Raw genomic sequence first — 22,622 nt, 5'->3', positions numbered from 1 at the left:
TGACTGCTAACGGAATTCATGATCCAAAGCGCTACCTCCCTCACGTACAAAAAACTGATCAATAATCTCAAAGACCCAAAGCTGAAACTTAAAGAAAGGTGGGAGGGGGAAATAGGTGAGACAGATGAATTTGAGTGGAATGAGGCGCTGGCCTCCCCGAGACAGGTTGGAATCTCAAGTAAGCTCAGACTGGTGCAACTTAAAATCCTGCACCGCATCTACTACACCAGGACACTGCTGCATAAAATACTGAGAGCGCCGCATCCCTTTTGTTTGAGAGGCTGCGGGGAAGAGGGGACACTGCTTCACACATTATGGGAATGCCCACTGTGAGAAGGTGGCCTGATATGCAGTGCTCACTATTCTAGTGAACACTATGTATCAGTCCAGCAACCCTTATTGATGATTGGTTGTAAGTCAACCTTATAGACCAGCTATCCTAGTAGCGTGGATACGAGCAGTCTAAGGCTAAAGACTCGAGAGGGCGTGTTAAGCCAGCTGTTTACCACACATATACCCCTTGAATACCCAGTGAAAGGACACCATTTCATTTTCATTTTGGAATTTTGTAAAGCGCTTGGTAACGCACACCGGCGTGTCCCCGCGCTGAAGAGAACCTGGAAGAGAGTCAGAGGATTATAACAATGCTAGGCGGAAGAGATAGGTTTTGAGGGTTTTGCGAAATTTAGTCTCAGAAGGTTCGAGACGCATTTCAGTGGGGAGCAAATTCCAATTCTTGGCTGCAAGGAGCCTGAAACAAGTGTTATGAAAATAAACAAGATATTTATTAAGAATCACAACAGCCCTGTACTCTTTATGAGGACAGGGTACTAGGCACAAAACAAAACTCTTACGAAAATACTTAAGTTAGCACAGTATATACAAATGCCCGAGGGGCACGGAAAACCATATACTCTGAAAGTGGAATGCGAAATTACTAGCAGGTAAGTACAGTACTAATAGGCTTTGGAATCGCTAGGTCTTGACTATAGAATCTTCAGATTACTTCTAGGAGGCCTAGGGGACTCGGGTGCAGAGTGTGCACTCTCACGCGGGATGCGGGACAAAGTCTATGGTAGCTAGATTTCAGACAGTTAGTGTTCTCGGGCGAACCCGACCTGGTAGGAGGAAAACGAAAGTGGATTCTGACCCTTGGATAGTGAGGCTATGCTGGGGCACCGAAATGCCGAAGTTACCTAGCCCAGGGGCTGCAGCTGCATAGGTCTCAAAAGACGTCGGGAATCCTCGTAGACGGACCAGGAGCCTGGAAGAAGGAAGTTGCTGGCAGGCGACCAGTGAAGAAAGTTCGATGGATCCAAGCCTGGATCGAAGAGAGATGACACCTGAAAGCAGAGGGGACCAAGTTCGAGACTACTAGCCAGTAGTCAGGTGGCACCAGGAGGGCACCGGATGGTAGTCACCTCGACTAGGTGAGTGGGTGACGCTGTGCTCGCAGATCTCATGGACCAGGAGGCGTTGTCGGCGACCAGGATGGAGGAGCGAGCTGTCCCACGATGGATGAAGCTGCCGGCGTCGCTGGACCCAGGATTGGGCAACAAAGCCTTGGCAAATTCAAGCCCACGCGGTGGACTCAAAATGGCGTCTGGAGTGGACCAGGAGGGTCCGGGGTGCTTCTCTTGAAGAAGGAAGCAAGGGCCAGTCTGGAGCAACCAGACCAGCAGCAGTGATGTCGTCGGGCGTCGTGAAGAAGGCCACAAGCCAGCCGGCTAGTAGCCACACAGCGCGGTGAGCAGGCAAAAGCAGAAGGGCCCCACGCAGATCGTGGAGATGCTAGAGGGCTGATCTTCGGTGCTGGAGCTGCTCAGGGTTGGGGCTTCTCGGACCCCAAAGCACTCACCAGTGGAGCACACGGTGGGCTTGTTGCAAAGAAGTCGTGCAGTCTTGGCGATCGTCGGTCCCTCGAGGTCTCGTCGCACTCACAGTTCTCAGCTTGGCTGTAGAGGTGAGTAGAGGTCAGAGGTGCCAGGGAAGCCGGGTCTCGTCAAGCTGGGTCGTCGGATTCCTGAGGAAGGACTTGCAGCAGACCGCAGTGTTCTTAGGATGGTGCCCGCTTGATGCAGGGTGACTACTCCTTAGCCACAAGGGAGAATCTTGAGGAAGAAATCTTGATGTCCTTTCGTAGAAATTCGTGTCTTGATTCCAAAGATGATCTAATTTGAACAGGGGGCCCGCTCCTATCTTTATACTAAGAAAAGGGGCTGACCCGGTGACTAGGTCCTGCCTATGGGTGGGACTAGGAGGGGGGTGGTTACACCCCTCTCCCATGCCGGACTTCCCCAGGCCAGGGGCTGGTGTGCCCCTGGAACTGGTTCAGACTGGCCTATGCGTAGTGAGCACCGGGGTGCCACTCAGCAGTCACCTTCCTGTAAAGCCCTGCCTGCCCAGGATACACAAAACCATGTCTGGGACGGTGCTAGCACCGCCCCTGACAGGAAACCCTTTGTCCAGGCTCCCCTCCCTGGAAGGTCTCCCAGCTGCAGGGGGTCAGACTCGTGTCTGTGGTGGCAGCATCCATTTTGTGGAGCTGAGGCTTCGTTTAACTTTAACCGGGGTTCACAGTTACATACATGTCGTGTCCCTCTAGAAGGGTGGAATGCTAACCCCGTCGCCAGAATTGGCGAGGGGTTAGTATTCCAATTCGTATGACACCTTACTCGACATGTTGCAATACCAAAGATAGCATTTAACCGTGAGGATTATAATGCACTTAAGAGTATATGGTATGCGATATCATGGAACAGCTATTAGGACTTGGTTCCGCAAGCTGCAGACAGGCTCAGCTCATGCCAGAGCACCATCTCACACGATTCCAAGCACTCTGCCTTCAGGATTGTTAAGGCCTGACATAGGAGTGACTTATAGGAATCTGTGTGTCCATTTTTAGGGTTAGATATAGGTATACTATATCTACAGCAAAGGGTGATTACACGACTTTGCCCCAGCTGTCATGCAGTCAGTTGTGTCAAATTTAGGAGGCCAGCCAGGGGTGGCATAATACATGCTTCAGCGCCTGGTAGGCCCTGGGTACACCTATGCCCTGAGTTACAGGGTCTAATAAGGTGGCCCAGTACCAATTGGTAAATGCACCTAGGGTACATGTTGTAATTTAGAGAGAGAACAGCCAGGCTGTGGGTCTGATTGGCAGGCCCACAGCCAGAGAAAGTCGTAAACCAGTGAAACAAAAGCAAAAAATCTGGGTGATCATAGGATTGCAGACCCTACTCTCCTACACCCACAAATACGAGAATTCTGGAGACAGATAATGCGCTCGATCTCACAGGCCCTTAAACATTCTATACTACCTGAACCACGCAAATGCCTTTTGAACATCTGGGACCCCAATGACCTGGGTAGATATGAACTGATTTGGGCAACTTTGGCTATGACAGTGGCCAAGCGGGATATAGCACAGAAGTGGGGCGCACCAGAACTACCCACCGCAAGCAGGTGGGCTAAGAACATGGACATCCTGATGGTAACAGAAAGGGCAGTGTATGTCCTACGCGCGACGCCCCGCAAGTGGAACAAAGTCTGGGCGGCGTGGAATATATACAGAGGAGAAATCAGCGACCCCTTACCGGAGGGAGACGACCTGGACTCAGAGGGGGAGGAGGAGTAGCAAAGCGGATAGGGGATGTCAACCTCAGCAAAACAACAGTACGATGTTGTTGGCTTTGACCTGGCTATGTACCGACGTACACGCTGAGAAAAATGCTGGTACGGGAAGTGGGTGGAGACACAATGGCAATGATGACACATGGTTTGGGGGGGGAGGGATGTTTGTTGTTTCTGTACTATAAAAAATGAGGCTACCGTTGAATCGTACACGAAGGGGGGGGGGGGTAATAGAAGACTACGGTACATGCAAATAGACCGCCTGATAACGTATCTACGAGTCTTCAAAGGTTTAATGCAGCACAGTCCTTGCTAAAGTGATGTTACTTGTCACGTACGAAAAGTTAAATGTACAAACTGTAACCAATAACATATGACTGTATGATGCTGGCTAACCACTATTCCTTCCTATTAATAAAGATTTTAAAAAAAAAAGTGCATTGCAGAATATCAGGAATTTGCTGTGGGACACCTTGAAAACTTGCATACAGATTATGTGCACACGCCTCACAGTCAGTTATTGTGGCAGAGTGGTTAAGGCGATGGACTAGAAATCCAGTGGGGTCTCCCCGCACAGGTTTGAATCCTGCCGACAACGAGAATCTTTTTAACATCGGCTACAATTTCAGAAGTTAACCTTTAGTATTTCTTCCATGTCAGTTTTATAAATAGGTGGCTTATTTTGGTGTCACTATTGCCATATCACATATTTATTATCGCTCCCCCTTTCATATCTTTGCTATAACTCTCGTCCTTCATTAGCGCTGGTGCAAACGCTTCAAATTATTATACCCTGGCTCTCTCGGTCATACCTGTGCATGCACTTGAAACTTACTTTACCAATAAAAGAAGCAAATAGAGAAATAAAATAAAAGTGCTAGCTGGATTAGGCAAACACACTTCATAAAACTGAATTTTCTTTTCTATTCTCCCCCGTGTTACAAGCTTAACTGCTCCCTGTGTAATTTCTCTTAACCTGCTGTTCCTGGAAGAGAATTTCATCTACAAGCTCTTTCTGTGTTTTTTCCTAGTCTTTTCTTTCCCTTTTCTTAGATTTGTAACTGTTCCTTTACGTGCTCTGTTTAGGCGCCATTAATCTCATTTGAGCTCCTTGTACCTGCTGCTGTTTTCTCCACACCTCATACTGTCTTTTCCCTCTTTCTCTCTTTCTCTGCGGTTGGTGGCTACTTTCCAAAGCGTCTGATGCCCCAATGTCCCTTCGTCTTTTTGTCAGACATGAATTTGAAAAGCAACAAAATTAACAAGCCTTTACCACTCACACATGGCAGAAGTTTATACTTTAATTCAATGAGCTAAGAAAAGTGTGTTGTGGGGCCCCTACGAGCCATGGTGCTTGCTTCATTATAATTAGGCATGCAGTCATTAGCAACAGCTCTGATTATGGGTCACTGAGGTCAGTTTCAATAATTCCTCAAAAACCTAACCATGCAGTCCCCCTAACTGTGTAGTTATCTTGCTTTACTGCTGTTTGTGTGATTAGCTGGGAGGAGCTCACGGCAGCCTCCTCCCAATAAAAGTGTAGATGGACCGTTCCTTAACTCTTTCTTGCTTCACATACAGATGGCTTGAGGAGGTACAGGGGAGATGCAGGTCTAATAAACAGAATAGAATACCTGCGCCAGGTGTGTTTCTCTGCATTGGTGTCCCATCACAGGCCCACCAGTGTATGTGTGATCTTTGACTCCTGCCAGTTCACAAGCAGGCGGCCAGGAAACGGTTTCAGCCTATCAACCACTGAGGAGATAAAGCCTTTGTATAAGGAATGAGGAAGCAATGAACACATTCAGACTATCACAGGAGTAGCCCTGATTGTTCCGAATTATAATTTCTTCATGTCACTGTACGTTATTGAGCCCAAGTAGCTTGCTGTGATCGTATAGTGGTTAGTACTCTGCGTTGTGGCCGCAGCAACCTCGGTTCGAATCCGCGTCACGGTATTGTGGTTGGCAATGTCACGGCAGTTGGGTTTTTTCTTTACAGAATTCCCAAATGTACCAGTTGTTTTTGTAAAATGTCTATTAAAAACAGATCCTTTTCAATATTTAAACGATCTAATGACAAATTATTTAAACACACATGATTATAAGATGTAGGTATACTGTACTTACTGACATAAATTATCGTTCTTGAACATATTTGCGGTAAGGGGAGCGGAGCTCTCCCCCAGGCCAATCAGAATGCAGATGAATGCAGTTGCAGTTGAGTGACCTGTGTTGTAGCTGTCTACAGGGAATGCACATATGTAGCTGTCTCGCAGCCCAATCCAGACGTCAATCGAAGACAGGTTTCAATGCAAATAGAGCAGTAAGTGCAGAGAAATGCTCACTCTCTAAAAATGGCATTTATTCAATAGTAAGATTTAATCCAACCTCACCAGTAGATAGGATTTATCAATAAATAAATAAAGCTTCTCCTCTCTGATATGGAATGACCCCCCAAAAAGTATAAGGGAATACCCAATGCTAACCTATGAGAGGGGCAGACCTCACAGTAGTGAAAAATGTAATAGACTGTTTGATACTACTAGGACATACAAACTACCACAGTACATGTCTTACCTTTTACTTACATAGCATGATGCCCCTAGGACTACCTAGGGCCTACCTTAGGGGTTACTGATATGTAATAAAATTGAAGTTTAAGGCTTGGCAAGTAGTTTTAAATGCCAAGTCGAAGTGGCAGTACACTGCAGCACAGGCACTGCAGTAGCAGGCTTGAGACAGGTTTGAAATGCTATTTCTTTGGGCGGCACAATCAGTCCCTGGGTATATGGTATACCACTTTACAAGGGGCTTTCAAGTAAATTAAATCTGTCAGTCAGGTATACTCCAATTATACACATGATTAGGGAAGAAGCACGTGCACTTCAGCACTGATTAGTAGCGATAAAGTGATCAGAGTCCTAAGGCCAACAAAAAGATACAGCAAAATGCGGAGGTGAAAAGCAATAAGGTGGGGTTGGGACCACCTTAAGAATGCAAGGTCTAACAAAAACGAACTAAGGATAACATGAGTAAAACATCAGGTTTCTCTACAGCATTTGGTGAGACAAGTGGGCCTTCTTTTATCTTCCATAAATGCAATCTTTCCCGGAACCCTTTATTATATAGCTCTTCAAGGAAAAAATATAAAGCACTTACAAAGGAGCCTCAAATACTCAAAGATGGTAGAATTCTGTAATATGGGCCATATACTAAAAGCAGCACGAAAACAGAGTGCAATAGGGTCCTAAAAACTTGAGAGACCCATGAGAGTATGCATGCAAGCCTATGGTATTCCAAACTAGAGATATACACATGCAATTTTTGTTTTTAGGTGAGAATGTGCCTGCTGAAAAAAACATTATTTTTAAAAAGTGCATTGCAGAATATCAGGAATTTACTGTGGGACACCTTGAAAACTTGCATACAGATTATGTGCACACACTCACAGTCGGTTATTGTGGCAGAGTGGTTAAGGCGATGGACTAGAAATCCATTAGGGTCTCCCCGTGCAGGTTCGAATCCTGCCGACAACGAGAATCTTTTTAACATCGGCTACAATTTCAGAAGTTAACCTTTAGTATTTCTTCCATGTCAGTTTTATAAATAGGTGGCTTATTTTGGTGTCACTATTGCCATATCACATATTTATTATCGCTCCCCCTTTCATATCTTTGCTATAACTCTCGTCCTTCATTAGCGCTGGTGCAAACGCTTCAAATTATTATACCCTGGCTCTCTCGGTCATACCTGTGCATGCACTTGAAACTTACTTTACCAATAAAAGAAGCAAATAGAGAAATAAAATAAAAGTGCTAGCTGGATTAGGCAAACACACTTCATAAAACTGCATTTTCTTTTCTATTCTCCCCCGTGTTACAAGCTTAACTGCTCCCTGTGTAATTTCTCTTAACCTGCTGTTCCTGGAAGAGAATTTCATCTACAAGCTCTTTCTGTGTTTTTTCCTAGTCTTTTCTTTCCCTTTTCTTAGATTTGTAACTGTTCCTTTACGTGCTCTATTTAGGCGCCATTAATCTCATTTGAGCTCCTTGTACCTGCTGCTGTTTTCTCCACACCTCATACTGTCTTTTCCCTCTTTCTCTCTTTCTCTGCGGTTGGTGGCTACTTTCCAAAGCATCTGATGCCCCAATGTTCCTTCGTCTTGTTGTCAGACGTGAATTTGAAAAGCAACAAAATTAACAAGCCTTTACCACTCACACATGGCAGAAGTTTATACTTTAATTCAATGAGCTAAGAAAAGTGTGTTGTGGGGCCCCTACGAGCCATGGTGCTTGCTTCATCATAATTAGGCATGCAGTCATTAGCCACAGCTCTGATTATGGGTCACTGAGGTCAGTTTCAATAATTCCTCAAAAACCTAACCATGCAGTCCCCCCTAACTGTGTAGTTATCTTGCTTTACTGCTGTTTGTGTGATTAGCTGGGAGGAGCTCACGGCAGCATCCTCCCAATAAAAGTGTAGATGGACCGTTCCTTAACTCTTTCTTGCTTCACATACAGATGGCTTGAGGAGGTACAGGGGAGATGCAGGTCTAATAAACAGAATAGAATATCTGTGCCAGGTGTGTTTCTCTGCATTGGTGTCCCATCACAGGCCCACCAGTGTATGTGTGATCTTTGACTCCTGCCAGTTCACAAGCAGGCGGCCAGGAAACGGTTTCAGCCTATCAACCACTGAGGAGATAAAGCCTTTGTATAAGGAATGAGGAAGCAATGAACACATTCAGCCTATCACAGGAGTAGCCCTGAGTGTTCCGAATGATAATTTCTTCATGTCACTGTACGTTATTGAGCCCAAGTAGCTCGCCGTGATCGTATAGTGGTTAGTACTCTGCGTTGTGGCCGCAGCAACCTCAGTTCGAATCCGAGTCACAGCATTGTGGTTGGCAATGTCACGGCAGTTGGGTTTTTCCTTTACAGAATTCCCAAATGTACCAGTTGTTTTTGTAAAATGTATATTAAAAACAGATCCTTTTCAATATTTAAACGATCTAACGACAAATTATTTAAACACACATGATTATAAGATGTAGGTATACTGTACTTACTGACATAAATTATCGTTCTTGAACATATTTGCGGTAAGGGGAGCGGAGCTCTCCCCCAGGCCCATCAGAATGCAGATGAATGCAGTTGCAGTTGAGTGACCTGTGTTTGTGGCTGTCTACAGGGAATGCACATGTCTCGCAGCCCAATCCAGACGTCAATTGAAGACAGGTTTTGATGCAAATAGAGCAGTAAGTGCAGAGAAATGCTCACTCTCTAAAAATGGCATTTATACAATATTAAGATTAAATCCAACCTCACCAGTAGATAGGATTTATCAATAAATAAATAAAGCTTCTCCTCTCTGATATGGAATTACCCCCCAAAAAGTATAAGGGAATACCCAATGCTAACCTATGAGAGGGGCAGACCTCACAGTAGTGAAAAATTTAATAGACTGTTTGATACTACTAGGACATACAAACTACCACAGTACATGTCTTACCTTTTACTTACATAGCATGATGCCCCTAGGACTACCTAGGGCCTACCTTAGGGGTTACTGATATGTAATAAAATTGGAGTTTAAGGCTTGGCAAGTAGTTTTAAATGCCAAGTCGTAGTGGCAGTACACTGCAGTACAGGCACTGCAGTAGCAGGCTTGAGACAGGTTTGAAATGCTATTTCTTTGGGCGGCACAATCAGTCCCTGGGTATATGGTATACCACTTTACAAGGGGCTTTCAAGTAAATTAAATCTGTCAGTCAGGTATACTCCAATTATACACATGATTAGGGAAGAAGCATGTGCACTTCAGCACTGATTAGTAGCGATAAAGTGATCAGAGTCCTAAGGCCAACAAAAAGATACAGCAAAATGCGGAGGTGAAAAGCAATAAGGTGGGGTTGGGACCACCTTAAGAATGCAAGGTCTAACAAAAACGAACTAAGGATAACATGAGTAAAACATCAGGTTTCTCCACAGCATTTGGTGAGACAAGTGGTCCTTCTTTTATCTTCCATAAATGCAATCTTTCCCGGACCCCTTTATTATATAGCTCTTCAAGGAAAAAATATAAAGCACTTACAAAGGAGCCTCAAATACTCAAAGATGGTAGACTTCTGTAATATGGGCCATATACTAAAAGCAGCACGAAAACAGAGTGCAATAGGGTCCAAAAAACTTGAGTGACCCATGAGAGTATGCATGCAAGCCTATGGTATTCCAAACTAGAGATATACGCATGCAATTTTTGTTTTTAGGAGAGAATGTGCCTGCTGAAAAAAACATTATTTTTAAAAAGTGCATTGCAGAATATCAGGAATTTGCTGTGGGACACCTTGAAAAGTTGCATACAGATTATTTGCATACGCCTTACAGTCAGTTGTTGTGGCCGAGTGGTTAAGGCGATGGACTAGAAATCCATTGGGGTCTCCCCGCGCAGGGTCGAATCCTGCCGACAACGAGAATCTTTTTAACATCGGCTACAATTTCAGAAGTTAACCTTTAGTATTTCTTCCATGTCAGTTTTATAAATAGGTGGCTTATTTTGGCGTCACTATTGCCATATCACATATTTATTATCGCTCCCCCTTTCATATCTTTGCTATAACTCTCGTCCTTCATTAGCGCTGGTGCAAACGCTTCAAATTATTATACCCTGGCTCTCTCGGTCATACCTGTGCATGCATTCGAAACTTACTTTACCAATAAAAGAAGCAAATAGAGAAATAAAATAAAAGTGCTAGCTGGATTAGGCAAACACACTTCATAAAACTGCATTTTCTTTTCTATTCTCCCCCGTGTTACAAGCTTAACTGCTCCCTGTGTAATTTCTCTTAACCTGCTGTTCCTGGAAGAGAATTTCATCTACAAGCTCTTTCTGTGTTTTTTCCTAGTCTTTTCTTTCCCTTTTCTTAGATTTGTAACTGTTCCTTTACGTGCTCTATTTAGGCGCCATTAATCTCATTTGAGCTCCTTGTACCTGCTGCTGTTTTCTCCACACCTCATACTGTCTTTTCCCTCTTTCTCTCTTTCTCTGCGGTTGGTGGCTACTTTCCAAAGCGTCTGATGCCCCAATGTTCCTTCGTCTTGTTGTCAGACGTGAATTTGAAAAGCAACAAAATTAACAAGCCTTTACCACTCACACATGGCAGAAGTTTATACTTTAATTCAATGAGCTAAGAAAAGTGTGTTGTGGGGCGCCTACGAGCCATGGTGCTTGCTTCATCATAATTAGGCATGCAGTCATTAGCCACAGCTCTGATTATGGGTCACTGAGGTCAGTTTCAATAATTCCTCAAAAACCTAACCATGCAGTCCCCCCTAACTGTGTAGTTATCTTGATTTACTGCTGTTTGTGTGATTAGCTGGGAGGAGCTCACGGCAGCATCCTCCCAATAAAAGTGTAGATGGACTGTTCCTTAACTCTTTCTTGCTTCACATACAGATGGCTTGAGGAGGTACAGGGGAGATGCAGGCCTAATAAACAGAATATAATATCTGCGCCATGTGTGTTTCTCTGCATTGGTGTCCGATCACAGGCCCACCAGTGTATGTGTGATCTTTGACTCCTGCCAGTTCACAAGCAGGCGGCCAGGAAACGGTTTCAGCCTATCAACCACTGAGGAGATAAAGCCTTTGTATAAGGAATGAGGAAGCAATGAACACATTCAGCCTATCACAGGAGTAGCCCTGAGTGTTCCGAATTATAATTTCTTCATGTCACTGTACGTTATTGAGCCCAAGTAGCTCGCCGTGATCGTATAGTGGTTAGTACTCTGCGTTGTGGCTGCAGCAACCTCGGTTCGAATCTGAGTCACGGCATTGTGGTTGGCAATGTCACGGCAGTTGGGTTTTTCCTTTACAGAATTCCCAAATGTACCAGTTGTTTTTGTAAAATGTATATTAAAAACAGATCCTTTTCAATATTTAAACGATCTAACGACAAATTATTTAAACACACATGATTATAAGATGTAGGTATACTGTACTTACTGACATAAATTATCGTTCTTGAACATATTTGCGGTAAGGGGAGCGGAGCTCTCCCCCAGGCCAATCAGAATGCAGATGAATGCAGTTGCAGTTGAGTGACCTGTGTTGTGGCTGTCTACAGGGAATGCACATATGTAGCTGTCTCGCAGCCCAATCCAGGCGTCAATTGAAGACAGGTTTTGATGCAAATAGAGCAGTAAGTGCAGAGAAATGCTCACTCTCTAAAAATGGCATTTATACAATAGTAAGATTAAATCCAACCTCACCAGTAGATAAGATTTATCAATAAATAAATAAAGCTTCTCCTCTCTGATATGGAATTACCCCCCAAAAAGTATAAGGGAATACCCAATGCTAACCTATGAGAGGGGCAGACCTCACAGTATCTAAAAATGTAATAGACTGTTTGATACTACTAGGACATACAAACTACCACAGTACATGTCTTACCTTTTACTTACATAGCATGATGCCCCTAGGACTACCTAGGGCCTACCTTAAGGGTTACTGATATGTAATAAAATTGGAGTTTAAGGCTTGGCAAGTAGTTTTAAATGCCAAGTCGAAGTGGCAGTACACTGCAGCACAGGCACTGCAGTAGCAGGCTTGAGACAGGTTTGAAATGCTATTTCTTTGGGCGGCACAATCAGTCCCTGGGTATATGGTATACCACTTTACAAGGGGCTTTCAAGTAAATTAAATCTGTCAGTCAGGTATACTCCAATTATACACATGATTAGGGAAGAAGCATGTGCACTTCAGCACTGATTAGTAGCGATAAAGTGATCAGAGTCCTAAGGCCAACAAAAAGATACAGCAAAATGCGGAGGTGAAAAGCAATAAGGTGGGGTTGGGACCACCTTAAGAATGCAAGGTCTAACAAAAACTAACTAAGGATAACATGAGTAAAACATCAGGTTTCTCTACAGCATTTGGTGAGACAAGTGGGCCTTCTTTTATCTTCCATAAATGCAATCTTCCCGGACCCCTTTATTATATAGCTCTTCAAGGAAAAAATATAAAGCACTTTCAAAGGAGCCTCAAATACTCAAAGATGGTAGACTTCTGTAATATGGGCCATATACTAAAAGCAGCAAGAAAACAGAGTGCAATAGGGTCCCAAAAACGTGAGTGACCCATGAGAGTATGCATGCAAGCCTATGGTATTCCAAACTAGAGATATACGCATGCAATTTTTGTTTTTAGGAGAGAATGTGCCTGCTGAAAAAAACATTATTTTTAAAAAGTGCATTGCAGAATATCAGGAATTTGCTGTGGGACACCTTGAAAACTTGCATACAGATTATTTGCACATGCCTTACAGTCAGTTGTTGTGGCCGAGTGGTTAAGGCGATGGACTAGAAATCCATTGGGGTCTCCCCGCGCAGGGTCGAATCCTGCCGACAACGAGAATCTTTTTAACATCGGCTACAATTTCAGAAGTTAACCTTTAGTATTTCTTCCATGTCAGTTTTATAAATAGGTGGCTTATTTTGGTGTCACTATTGCCATATCACATATTTATTATCGCTCCCCCTTTCATATCTTTGCTATAACTCTCGTCCTTCATTAGCGCTGGTGCAAACGCTTCAAATTATTATACCCTGGCTCTCTCGGTCATACCTGTGCATGCACTTGAAACTTACTTTACCAATAAAAGAAGCAAATAGAGAAATAAAATAAAAGTGCTAGCTGGATTAGGCAAACACACCTCATAAAACTGCATTTTCTTTTCTATTCCCCCCCGTGTTACAAGCTTAACTGCTCCCTGTGTAATTTCTCTTAACCTGCTGTTCCTGGAAGAGAATTTCATCTACAAGCTCTTTCTGTGTTTTTTCCTAGTCTTTTCTTTCCCTTTTCTTAGATTTGTAACTGTTCCTTTACGTGCTCTATTTAGGCGCCATTAATCTCATTTGAGCTCCTTGTACCTGCTGCTGTTTTCTACACACCTCATACTGTCTTTTCCCTCTTTCTCTCTTTCTCTGCGGTTGGTGGCTACTTTCCAAAGCGTCTGATGCCCCAATGTTCCTTCGTCTTGTTGTCAGACGTGAATTTGAACAGCAATAAAATTAACAAGCCTTTACCACTCACACATGGCAGAAGTTTATACTTTAATTCAATGAGCTAAGAAAAGTGTGTTGTGAGGCCCCTATGAGCCATGGTGCTTGCTTCATCATAATTAGGCATGCAGTCATTAGCCACAGCTCTGATTATGGGTCACTGAGGTCAGTTTAAAAAATTCCTCAAAAACCTAACCATGCAGTCCCCCCTAACTGTGTAGTTATCTTGCTTTACTGCTGTTTGTGTGATTAGCTGGGAGGAGCTCACGGCAGCATCCTCCCAATAAAAGTGTAGATGGACCGTTCCTTAACTCTTTCTTGCTTCACATACAGATGGCTTGAGGAGGTACAGGGGAGATGCAGGTCTAATAAACAGAATAGAATATCTGCGCCAGGTGTGTTTCTCTGCATTGGTGTCCCATCACAGGCCCACCAGTGTATGTGTGATCTTTGACTCCTGCCAGTTCACAAGCAGGCGGCCAGGAAACGGTTTCAGCCTATCAACCACTGACGAGATAAAGCCTTTGTATAAGGAATGAGGAAGCAATGAACACATTCAGCCTATCACAGGAGTAGCCATGAGTGTTCCGAATTATAATTTCTTCATGTCACTGTACGTTATTGAGCCCAAGTAGCTCGCCGTGATCGTATAGTGGTTAGTACTCTGCCTTGTGGCCGCAGCAACCTCGTTTCGAATCCGAGTCACGGCATTGTGGTTGGCAACGTCAGGGCAGTTGGGTTTTTCCTTTACAGAATTCCCAAATGTACCAGTTGTTTTTGTAAAATGTCTATTAAAAACAGATCCTTTTCAATATTTAAACGATCTAACGACAAATTATTTAAACACACATGATTATAAGATGTAGGTATACTGTACTTACTGACATAAATTATCGTTCTTGAACATATTTGCGGTAAGGGGAGCGGAGCTCCCCCCCAGGCCAATCAGAATGCAGATGAATGCAGTTGCAGTTGAGTGACCTGTGTTGTGGCTGTCTACAGGGAATGCACATATGTAGCTGTCTCGCAGCCCAATCCAGACATCAATTGAAGACAGGTTTTCATGCAAATAGAGCAGTAAGTGCAGAGAAATGCTCACTCTCTAAAAATGGCATTTATACAATAGTAAGATTAAATCCAACCTCACCAGTAGATAGGATTTATCAATAAATAAATAAAGCTTCTCCTCTCTGATATGGAATTACCCCCCAAAAAGTATAAGGGAATACCCAATGCTAACCTATGAGAGGGGCAGACCTCACAGTAGTGAAAAATGTAATAGACTGTTTGATACTACTAGGACATACAAACTACCACAGTACATGTCTTACCTTTTACTTACATAGCATGATGCCCCTAGGACTACCTAGGGCCTACCTTAGGGGTTACTGATATGTAATAAAATTGGAGTTTAAGGCTTGGCAAGTAGTTTTAAATGCCAAGTCGAAGTGGCAGTACACTGCAGCACAGGCACTGCAGTAGCAGGCTTGAGACAGGTTTGAAATGCTATTTCTTTGGGCGGCACAATCAGTCCCTGGGTATATGGTATACCACTTTACAAGGGGCTTTCAAGTATATTAAATCTGTCAGTCAGGTATACTCCAATTATACACATGATTAGGGAAGAAGCACGTGCACTTCAGCACTGATTAGTAGCGATAAACTGATCAGAGTCCTAAGGCCAACAAAAAGATACAGCAAAATGCGGAGGTGAAAAGCAATAAGGTGGGGTTGGGACCACCTTAAGAATGCAAGGTCTAACAAAAACGAACTACGGATAACATGAGTAAAACATCAGGTTTCTCTACAGCATTTGGTGAGACAAGTGGGCCTTCTTTTATCTTCCATAAATGCAATCTTTCCCGGACCCCTTTATTATATAGCTCTTCAAGGAAAAAATATGAAGCACTTACAAAGGAGCCTCAAATACTCAAAGATGGTAGACTTCTGTAATATGGGCCATATACTAAAAGCAGCACGAAAACAGAGTGCAATAGGGTCCAAAAAACTTTAGTGACCCATGAGAGTATGCATGCAAGCCTATGGTATTCCAAACTAGAGATATACGCATGCAATTTTTGTTTTTAGGAGAGAATGTGCCTGCTGAAAAAAACATTATTTTTAAAAAGTGCATTGCAGAATATCATGAATTTGCTGTGGGACACCTTGAAAACTTGCATACAGATTATGTGCACTCACCTTACAGTCAGTTGTTGTGGCCGAGTGGTTAAGGCGATGGACTAGAAATCCATTGGGGTCTCCCCGCGCAGGTTTGAATCCTGCCGACAACGAGAATCTTTTTAACATCGGCTACAATTTCAGAAGTTAACCTTTAGTATTTCTTCCATGTCAGTTTTATAAATAGGTGGCTTATTTTGGTGTCACTATTGCCATATCACATATTTATTATCGCTCCCCCTTTCATATCTTTGCTATAACTCTCGTCCTTCATTAGCGCTGGTGCAAACCCTTCAAATTATTATACCCTGGCTCTCTCGGTCATACCTGTGCATGCACTTGAAACTTACTTTACCAATAAAAGAAGCAAATAGAGAAATAAAATAAAACTGCTAGCTGGATTGGGCAAACACACTTCATAAAACTGCATTTTCTTTTCTATTCTCCCCCGTGTTACAAGCTTAACTGCTCCCTGTGTAATTTCTCTTAACCTGCTGTTCCTGGAAGAGAATTTCATCTACAAGCTCTTTCTGTGTTTTTTCCTAGACTTTTCTTTCCCTTTTCTTAGATTTGTAACTGTTCCTTTACGTGCTCTATTTAGGCGCCATTAATCTCATTTGAGCTCCTTGTACCTGCTGCTGTTTTCTCCACACCTCATACTGTCTTTTCCCTCTTTCTCTCTTTCTCTGCGGTTGGTGGCTACTTTCCAAAGCGTCTGATGCCCCAATGTTTCTTCGTCTTGTTGTCAGACGTGAATTTGAACAGCAACAAAATTAACAAGCCTTTACCACTCACACATGGCTGAAGTTTATACTTTAATTCAATGAGCTAAGAAAAGTGTGTTGTGGGGCCCCTACGAGCCATGGTGCTTGCTTCATCATAATTAGGCATGCAGTCATTAGCCACAGCTCTGATTATGGGTCACTGAGGTCAGTTTCAAAAATTCCTCAAAAACCTAACCATGCAGTCCCCCCTAACTGTGTAGCTATCTTGCTTTACTGCTGTTTGTGTGATTAGCTGGGAGGAGCTCACGGCAGCATCCTCCCAATAAAAGTGTAGATGGACAGTTCCTTAACTCTTTCTTTCTTCACATACAGATGGCTTGAGGAGGTACAGGGGAGATGCAGGTCTAATAAACAGAATAGAATATCTGCGCCAGGTGTGTTTCTCTGCATTGGTGTCCCATCACAGGCCCACCAGTGTTTGTGTGATCTTTGACTCCTGCCAGTTCACAAGCAGGCGGCCAGGAAACGGTTTCAGCCTATCAACCACTGAGGAGATAAAGCCTTTGTATAAGGAATGAGGAAGCAATGAACACATTCAGCCTATCACAGGAGTAGCCATGAGTGTTCCGAATTATAATTTCTTCATGTCACTGTACGTTATTGAGCCCAAGTATCTTGCCGTGATCGTATAGTGGTTAGTACTCTGCGTTGTGGCCGCAGCAACCTCGGTTCGAATCCGAGTCATGGCATTGTGGTTGGCAATGTCACGGCAGTTGGGTTTTTCCTTTACAGAATTCCCAAATGTACCAGTTGTTTTTGTAAAATGTCTATTAAAAACAGATCCTTTTCAATATTTAAACGATCTAACGACAAATTATTTAAACACACATGATTATAAGATGTAGGTATACTGTACTTACTGACATAAATTATCGTTCTTGAACATATTTGCGGTAAGGGGAGTGGAGCTCTCCCCCAGGCCAATCAGAATGCAGATGAATGCAGTTGCAGTTGAGTGACCTGTGTTGTGGCTGTCTACAGGGAATGCACATATGCAGCTGTCTCGCAGCCCAATCCAGACGTCAATTGAAGACAGGTTTCAATGCAAATAGAGCAGTAAGTGCAGAGAAATGCTCACTCTCTAAAAATGGTATTTATTCAATAGTAAGATTAAATCCAACCTCACCAGTAGATAGGATTTATCAATAAATAAATAAAGCTTCTCCTCTCTGATATGGAATTACCCCCCAAAAAGTATAAGGGAATACCTAATGCTAACCTATGAGAGGGGCAGGCCTCACAGTAGTGAAAAATGTAATAGACTGTTTGATACTACTAGGACATACAAACTACCACAGTACATGTCTTACCTTTTACTTACATAGCATGATGCCCCTAGGACTACCTAGGGCCTACCTTAGGGGTTACTGATATGTAATAAAATTGAAGTTTAAGGCTTGGCAAGTAGTTTTAAATGCCAAGTCGAAGTGGCAGTACACTGCAGCACAGGCACTGCAGTAGCAGGCTTGAGACAGGTTTGAAATGCTATTTCTTTGGGCGGCACAATCAGTCCCTGGGTATATGGTATACCACTTTACAAGGGGCTTTCAAGTAAATTAAATCTGTCAGTCAGGTATACTCCAATTATACACATGATTAGGGAAGAAGCACGTGCACTTCAGCACTGATTAGTAGTGATAAAGTGATCAGAGTCCTAAGGCCAACAAAAAGATACAGCAAAATGCGGAGGTGAAAAGCAATAAGGTGGGGTTGGGACCACCTTAAGAATGCAAGGTCTAACAAAAACGAACTAAGGATAACATGAGTAAAACATCAGGTTTCTCTACAGCATTTGGTGAGACAAGTGGGCCTTCTTTTATCTTCCATAAATGCAATCCTTCCCGGACCCCTTTATTATATAGCTCTTCAAGGAAAAAATATGAAGCACTTACAAAGGAGCCTCAAATACTCAAAGATGGTAGACTTCTGTAATATGGGCCATATACTAAAAGCAGCACAAAAACAGAGTGCAATAGGGTCCAAAAAACTTGAGTGACCCATGAGAGTATGCATGCAAGCCTATGGTATTCCAAACTAGAGATATACGCATGCAATTTTTGTTTTTAGGAGAGAATGTGCCTGCTGAAAAAAACATTATTTTTAAAAAGTGCATTGCAGAATATCAGGAATTTGCTGTGGGACACCTTGAAAACTTGCATACAGATTATGTGCACACACCTTACAGTCAGTTGTTGTGGCCGAGTGGTTAAGGCGATGGACTAGAAATCCATTGGGGTCTACCCGCGCTGGTTCGAATCCTGCCGACAGCGAGAATCTTTTTAACATCGGCTACAATTTCAGAAGTTAACCTTTAGTATTTCTTCCATGTCAGTTTTATAAATAGGTGGCTTATTTTGGTGTCACTATTGCCATATCACATATTCATTATCGCTCCCCCTTTCATATCTTTGCTATAACTCTAGTCCTTCATTAGCGCTGGTGCAAACGCTTCAAATTATTATACCCTGGGTCTCTCGGTCATACCTGTGCATGCACTTGAAACTTACTTTACCAATAAAAGAAGCAAATAGAGAAATAAAATAAAAGTGCTAGCTGGATTAGGCAAACACACTTCATAAAACTGCATTTTCTTTTCTATTCTCCCCCGTTTTACAAGCTTAACTGCTCCCTGTGTAATTTCTCTTAACCTGCTGTTCCTGGAAGAGAATTTCATCTACAAGCTCTTTCTGTGTTTTTTCCTAGTCTTTTCTTTCCCTTTTCTTAGATTTGTAACTGTTCCTTTACGTGCTCCATTTAGGCGCCATTAATCTCATTTGAGCTCCCTGTACCTGCTGCTGTTTTCTCCACACCTCATACTGCCTTTTCCCTCTTTCTCTCTTTCTCTGCGGTTGGTGGCTACTTTCCAAAGCGTCTGATGCCCCAATGTTCCTTCGTCTTGTTGTCAGACGTGAATTTGAAAAGCAACAAAATTAACAAGCCTTTACCACTCACACATGGCAGAAGTTTATACTTTAATTCAATGAGCTAAGAAAAGTGTGTTGTGGGGCCCCTACGAGCCATGGTGCTTGCTTCATCATAATTAGGCATGCAGTCATTAGCCACATCTCTGATTATGGGTCACTGAGGTCAGTTTCAATAATTCCTCAAAAACGTAACCATGCAGTCCCCCCTAACTGTGTAGTTATCTTGCTTTACTGCTGTTTGTGTGATTAGCTGGGAGGAGCTCAGCGCAGCATCCTCCCAATAAAAGAGTAGATGGACCGTTCCTTAACTCTTTCTTGCTTCACATACAGATGGCTTGAGGAGGTACAGGGGAGATGCAGGTCTAATAAACAGAATAGAATATCTGCGCCAGGTGTGTTTCTCTGCATAGGTGTCCCATCACAGGCCCACCAGTGTATGTGTGATCTTTGACTCCTGCCAGTTCACAAGCAGGCGGCCAGGAAACAGTTTCAGCCTATCAACCACTGAGGAGATAAAGCCTTTGTATAAGGAATGAGGAAGCAATGGACACATTCAGCCTATCACAGGAGTAGCCCTGAGTGTTCCGAATTATAATTTCTTCATGTCACTGTACGTTATTGAGCCCAAGTAGCTCGCCGTGATCGTATAGTGGTTAGTACTCTGCGTTGTGGCCGCAGCAACCTCGGTTCGAATTCAAGTCACGGCATTGTGGTTGGCAATGTCACGGCAGTTGGGTTTTTCCTTTACAGAATTCCCAAATGTACCAGTTGTTTTTGTAAAATGTCTATTAAAAACAGATCCTTTTCAATATTTAAACGATCTAACGACAAATTATTTAAACACACATGATTATAAGATGTAGGTATACTGTACTTACTGACATAAATTATCGTTCTTGAATATATTTGCGGTAAGGGGAGCGGAGCTCTCCCCCAGGCCAATCAGAATGCAGATGAATGCAGTTGCAGTTGAGTGACCTGTGTTGTGGCTGTCTACAGGGAATGCACATATGTAGCTGTCTCGCAGCCCAATCCAGACGTCAATTGAAGACAGGTTTTCATGCAAATAGAGCAGTAAGTGCAGAGAAATGCTCACTCTCTAAAAATGGCATTCATACAATAGTAAGATTAAATCCAACCTCACCAGTAGATAGGATTTATCAATAAATAAATAAAGCTTCTCCTCTCTGATATGGAATTACCCCCCAAAAAGTATAAGGGAATACCCAATGCTAACCTATGAGAGGGGCAGATCTCACAGTAGTGAAAAATGTAATAGACTGTTTGATACTACTAGGACATACAAACTACCACAGTACATGTCTTACCTTTTACTTACATAGCATGATGCCCCTAGGACTACCTAGGGCCTACCTTAGGGGTTACTGATATGTAATAAAATTGGAGTTTAAGGCTTGGCAAGTAGTTTTAAATGCCAAGTCGAAGTGGCAGTACACTGCAGCACAGGCACTGCAGTAGCAGGCTTGAGACAGGTTTGAAATGCTATTTCTTTGGGCGGCACAATCAGTCCCTGGGTATATGGTATACCACTTTACAAGGGGCTTTCAAGTAAATTAAATCTGTCAGTCAGGTATACTCCAATTATACACATGATTAGGGAAGAAGCACGTGCACTTCAGCACTGATTAGTAGCGATAAAGTGATCAGAGTCCTAAGGCCAACAAAAAGATACAGCAAAATGCGGAGGTGAAAAGCAATAAGGTGGGGTTGGGACCACCTTAAGAATGCAAGGTCTAACAAAAACGAACTAAGGATAACATGAGTAAAACATCAGGTTTCTCTACAGCATTTGGTGAGACAAGTGGGCCTTCTTTTATCTTCCATAAATGTAATCTTTCCCGGACCCCTTTATTATATAGCTCTTCAAGGAAAAAATATAAAGCACTTACAAAGGAGCCTCAAATACTCAAAGATGGTAGACTTCTGTAATATGGGCCATATACTAAAAGCAGCACGAAAACAGAGTGCAATAGGGTCCAAAAAACTTGAGTGACCCATGAGAGTATGCATGCAAGCCTATGGTATTCCAAACTAGAGATATACGCATGCAATTTTTGTTTTTAGGAGAGAATGTGCCTGCTGAAAAAAACATTATTTTTAAAAAGTGCATTGCAGAATATCAGGAATTTGCTGTGGGACACCTTGAAAACTTGCATACAGATTATGTGCACACACCTTACAGTCAGTTGTTGTGGCCGAGTGGTTAAGGTTATGAACTAGAAATCCATTGGGGTCTCCCCGTGCAGGTTCGAATCCTGCCGACAACGAGAATCTTTTTAACATCAGCTACAATTTCAGAAGTTAACCTTTAGTATTTCTTCCATGTCAGTTTTATAAATAGGTGGCTTATTTTGGTGTCACTATTGACATATCACATATTTATTATAGCTCCCCCTTTCATATCTTTGCTATAACTCTCATGCTTCATTAGCGCTGGTGCAAACGCTTCAAATTATTATACCCTGGCTCTCTCGGTCATACCTGTGCATGCACTTGAAACTTACTTTACCAATAAAAGAAGCAAATAGAGAAATAAAATAAAAGTGCTAGCTGGATTAGGCAAACGCACTTCATAAAACTGCATTTTCTTTTCTATTCTCCCCCGTCTTACAAGCTTAACTGCTCCCTGTGTAATTTCTCTTAACCTGCTGTTCCTGGAAGAGAATTTCATCTACAAGCTCTTTCTGTGTTTTTTCCTAGTCTTTTCTTTCCCTTTTCTTAGATTTGTAACTGTTCCTTTACGTGCTCCATTTAGGCGCCATTAATCTCATTTGAGCTCCTTGTACCTGCTGCTGTTTTCTCCACACCTCATACTGTCTTTTCCCTCTTTCTCTCTTTCTCTGCGGTTGGTGGCTACTTTCCAAAGCGTCTGATGCCCCAATGTTCCTTCGTCTTGTTGTCAGACGTGAATTTGAAAAGCAACAAAATTAACGAGCCTTTACCACTCACACATGGCAGAAGTTTATACTTTAATTCAATGAGCTAAGAAAAGTGTGTTGTGGGGCCCCTACGA

General features: G+C 42.8%; 2 non-coding genes across 2 annotated transcripts; both read left to right on the top strand.

The window, feature by feature from the left end:
• The first annotated feature begins 15,910 nt into the window (after nt 1–15,910).
• Nucleotides 15,911–15,992, top strand: TRNAS-AGA (transfer RNA serine (anticodon AGA)). Its single transcript has one exon. It is a non-coding gene; the product is annotated as a tRNA-Ser (tRNA).
• Nucleotides 15,993–17,281: 1,289 nt separating this feature from the next.
• On the top strand, nt 17,282–17,353 carry TRNAH-GUG (transfer RNA histidin (anticodon GUG)). Its single transcript has one exon. It is a non-coding gene; the product is annotated as a tRNA-His (tRNA).
• The last annotated feature ends 5,269 nt before the right edge of the window (nt 17,354–22,622 follow it).

The sequence above is a fragment of the Lissotriton vulgaris genome, chromosome 1_1 (assembly GCF_964263255.1).
Source record: "Lissotriton vulgaris chromosome 1_1, aLisVul1.2, whole genome shotgun sequence".
NCBI classification, from domain to species: Eukaryota; Metazoa; Chordata; class Amphibia; order Caudata; family Salamandridae; genus Lissotriton; species Lissotriton vulgaris.
This window is presented reverse-complemented; position numbering and strand designations above follow the sequence as displayed.